This window comes from Myotis davidii, unplaced genomic scaffold (assembly GCF_000327345.1).
Source record: "Myotis davidii unplaced genomic scaffold, ASM32734v1 scaffold839, whole genome shotgun sequence".
NCBI classification, from domain to species: Eukaryota; Metazoa; Chordata; class Mammalia; order Chiroptera; family Vespertilionidae; genus Myotis; species Myotis davidii.
Window position 1 is genome coordinate 39,589 of NW_006290027.1, and position 4,335 is coordinate 43,923.

The 4,335-nt window shown below is 48.9% G+C and overlaps 1 long non-coding RNA gene across 1 annotated transcript in view; it reads right to left on the reverse strand.

The window, feature by feature from the left end:
• LOC107182919 overlaps nt 1-4,280 on the reverse strand; it is a 25,594-nt gene extending 21,314 nt beyond the window's left edge. Inside the window, exon 1 of the long non-coding RNA XR_001513677.1 lies at nt 4,269-4,280. This is a non-coding gene — a long non-coding RNA (uncharacterized LOC107182919). The remainder of the gene's footprint in view (nt 1-4,268) is intronic.
• Between the last annotated feature and the right edge of the window lie 55 nt (nt 4,281-4,335).

Genomic DNA, 4,335 nt, shown 5'->3' on the forward strand with positions numbered 1-4,335 from the left:
CAGGGTTTCTCAGCCATGTTAACGGGAAGCAAGGAAGGAGAATTATTCTACCTGGGCTTGGGTTTGAAGATTAAAAGCAGAGACAGCCTTAGCCGTTATGGCTCAATGGATAGAGCATCAGCCTTTGGACTGAAGGGTCCTGGGTTTGATTCCGGTCAAGGGCACATGTTTAGGTTGCGGGCTGGATTCTCAGTGTGGGGCGTGCAGGGGGCAGCCAATCAATGATTCTCACTCATCACTGATGTTTCTATCTCTCTCTCCCTCTCCCTTCCTCTCTGAACTCAATAAAAATATATTAAAAAATAAACAATATATAATAAGATAAATAAAAGCAGAGGCAGCAAACTCCTTGGAGCACAGCACGGAGAGGATGGGAGGTATCAACTTGGGTGACTCCTAGGTCCCCTGCCTGTGCTGGGAGACGTGGCCTCAGACTCCTGCCTGGACCTTGGAGCCCAGAGATCTGTTCACCAGACGCTGGAGCCGGCGTGTTGGTGACTGTGCGCAGCTTCTGTGCCCACAGCAGCTACCATCGCGGTGTGAGCCACAGCCTGGCGCTGAGTCTGAAACAGTTTACTGCTTCTCTGCTGCATCCAGGTGGCGTGTCGCGGCTCTGAGCCTCTGCGGGGCGTTCTTTCTTGTGGGCTTGCCTCGTCCTGGCATCTGCCAGGCTTTTCCCGTGGCAAAGGCAGTGCCAAGAGGGTGAGGGCGAGGGCGAGGCCTTGCTCAGACTCTGCAGCCCAGCGCTCCTGGCGCTCTCCCACTCGGGACATGCTGCCAGGCCGGAGTCGAGGGGCAGAGACGGGGGACTCCATTTCTTGACAAGAGGAGCTGCAGATGATTGTGGCTGGAGGGTGGACTTCACGAATACACAAGAGACATAAATGAAGATACAAATGATCGTTGGCCTTTCCCGGTCAGGGGTGAAGACTGTCTCGCAGCCTGGCACTGGGACATCCTGGCGCTATTTTTGGACCAGCAGAATCTAGCGGAAGTGAAGTGAGCTGCCCAGACAGCTCCAGCTCCCCTCCTGCCCTCCCGGACCTTTCCCGCCCCGAGGGAGCCTGGCCTGGCCTCTGGGGGATGAAGATCCGAGGGAGGGAGGCCCAGCCTCCTCCGCCTTCCAGAGAGCCCAGCCCATGTCCACCAGCCGAATGTTGTCACATGAGAGAGCCGGAGAAACAAATCCACAAAACTGTGCAATAAGGCATCGTGGTTGTTTTAGGCCCCAGGCTGCCCTGCTCCAGGGCCCTCCCCAAAATGTTTTGATCTCGTGACTATTTTCCGACCTAAGAGGTCATTTCCCGCCTCCTGGCAGCGCAGCAATTTCTGTTGCTTGTTAGATGCTCAGGAAAAGAGCCCCAAGCAAAGGGGAGATTTGCTGTTCCGGAACCACTTGGTCCCCCAGGGAGAGTGTGTCCTCCCGCGCCCCAAAGGAGAAAAAGGCAGAAGTTAGAATTTATTGCATCACCTCTATCTGCCAAGATCTTAACTAACATCTACAAATTTATCCTTTAATCCTTCTTCCATACATTGAAAATCTTTGTTCCTGAAAACTTTAGTACAATAATTACTTATTAGCATTATTCTACAACAAATAAAATAGTTTTAAAATAATCAAACTAGTGTTGTTGCTAATAATTAGACTACCAAGTGAGGTTTAAAGTTTCTCTCCAGCTTTACTCATTGTTAGAATATCCTCCTCTATTGCCGTGGCCTAAAGGCACTTGGAATAATGATTTTCTCTGAGTGTTTATTCATCAAACTGACTTATAATTTTGTTCATCTTTAATCGTTAGGGATTATGTTTTTCTATGGTATCGTTTTTTTAATAGATAAACCATTGATGTTTCTGAAGTCTTATTTAAAGGTATATTCCCGCTTTCAGCTATGCTCCTGCCAATCCTCCCCACTTTTGTTGGCTTTTGATCTACTTTTCCAGTGTTTGTTTTTGCCAATACAAGCAAATCCATACGTATATTTGCACTCGTTTCCTCTTTTATTTTGTACAAAAAGGTGGCATTCTCTATACACATATGCTCCACTGCTTGCTTTTCCCTCTTCGCATGTCCTGTCCTCCAGCTCACAGTCCCGCCTCTGCTCCAATAGCCTCACCTCGCTGCACCGCGGGCAGCAGCCATGCTTCACAGCTGAGGGCACCCGCGCTGTGTCCTCCTCGCCTTCACAACTGCAGCTAATGCCGCAAACATGAACTGTGTGGGTCGGTTATTTTGAATGTTGGTCTGTGCATCTTTAGGATGGATGGTTCCTAGCGAGGTTTCCGGGTCAGGCAGTACATGCGCATATGTCCCGGGTGTGTATGAACCTGTGCTTATAGAGCCCCTGCTACCAGGGCTTTGCCTTTCCGGATCTCCAGCAACAGCGGATGAGTGTCGCCTCGGGGGAGGGAGCAGGCGGGAAGAAGTTAATGGGGGGAAAGGCGGACCTCTGCAATACTTCAGCAATAAAGATTTTAATAAAACAAACAACGAATGAGCGGCGGTCTCCCCACCTCTTAGTTAACAGGCTATTCTCACAAGCGTTGGGGTTTCTGCGGTCTGACGGGCGGAGAGCAGCACCGCGGCAGGTGGTTCTGTGCTGCTTTCATGCCGCGGGCGTTGGTGCCTCTCACGTGCCCGGCGGCCACTTAAATGTTTCTGTTCAGATCTTTGCAGGAACTTTTAAGCATGTTGATATACAACAACCTTGAATCTCACAACCGCCCAGTGAGGTAGGGGTTGGTGTCATTTGCCCCGTGTGAAGATGACAAGAGGCCTATTGGGAGAGTAAGGAATGTCCCTAGGTCACACAGCTGGTCAGTGGCTGAGGTTCGGGGGCCTGCCTGAGGCCCCTGGATGCTCAGAGGACCTGTTTCCGGAGTGGACCTGGTGTGTGGGTTCCCACTGCTGACTCAGGACCGCCTCAGGGGCTTGTCAGGACTAGGTGGTTGGGGGTGGAGGAAGTGGGGGGGAGGGGGTAGCAGGGAGCCTGTGCTTACAGAGACAGGATGGCACCCACCTCGCCTCAGGCCGCCAGCACCCGGGCATTTTGAGGAGAACAGTGAGAGACCTGCAACCTGTTTAATTCTGTTAGAGAATCAGGGAGGTGCTTGATGAAGCCATTAAGTGGGGTTCGTGTCTCCATTCTACTTATAAGACTCCAGGAGGGCCAATGCTGATGGAAATTTATTGATTTCTTTCTCTGCCTTTACCGAATGGGTCAAAAAACGTGGTGTCACGCTGCTGGTTCCAATTAAAATCACCTGTTAGCTTACAAAGGTTGACCCTCTCTGGCTTCCCCCTTATCCTCCATTTAAAAAGGGTTTAAAAGATTTTCATTTAATTGATTTGCTGTAAAATGCCCTTTACAATTACCCAGATAAACTAGGAGTCACCTGTGGAGTAAGAGCCAATTTGAGCTGTTTATCAAGACTTGCCTCCGGCCACTTCTCACCCCGGGGTCTGGGCCTCCGTATTGATGGCCAGCATCTGTCCGCATCAGTGCTTATGGCAGCAGCTAGCTTTTAGGGAGATGGGGAGCGGCTGCATCTTGAGCAGGTGAGAAGCATGGCGGGGCTTTTAGTTTGAAATGAGGATGGTCTGCTGTGCTGAAAACAAGTTCAGAAAATCAGCCCTTAGACATATTTAAAATTACGTTATGTATGTCGGCTGTCTGTTAATAATTAAAAGTACTTATGGAATTTATGTTAACGGGTTTCAGAACTCTTAAATGATCTACAATCAAATTATGATGCTGTAATGAAATTCATGATATTAAAAAGAAGAAGAAAATTAGCCGTGGCCCCTGTGCCTACAGATAATCAGGGTTGGCCTCATGCAAAAGCCGGCACTGGGCCCCAGGAAGTGGGAATGTGGGCAGTGGGGAGAACCGAGGAAGGACATTTCCCCATTTTCTTTTGGTTTCATGTCCAGCTGTGTTAAACTTTCGCGAGGAGAGCTGGGAGCCTCTGTAAGAGTTGTGGGAAGTGGCATTTGTGTTCTTTGAGCTATTGGGGAGTAGGGGATGTGAAGTTACAGACGGGAAACAAAGGAAGACATAGGAATATTTATTCTAGGTTTTGTGTATTTCTGAAACCATACAGTTGAATTCACTTAATCATAGAAAGTGTCAGTCCTGGCTAAAGAATTATGAAAAAACTAGGGGCCCAGTGCACGGATTCATGCACATTGAAAGGAAATTAATTAGAAGAAATACTTTAATATCACTATTCACCCTTTCTCTATAATAGGAGTGTCAACCAAATTCACGATCGACAGTGACAGATGGAAACACACGCGTGCGGTTGGCACCAGTGAGAGCTTTTTATGTATTGCA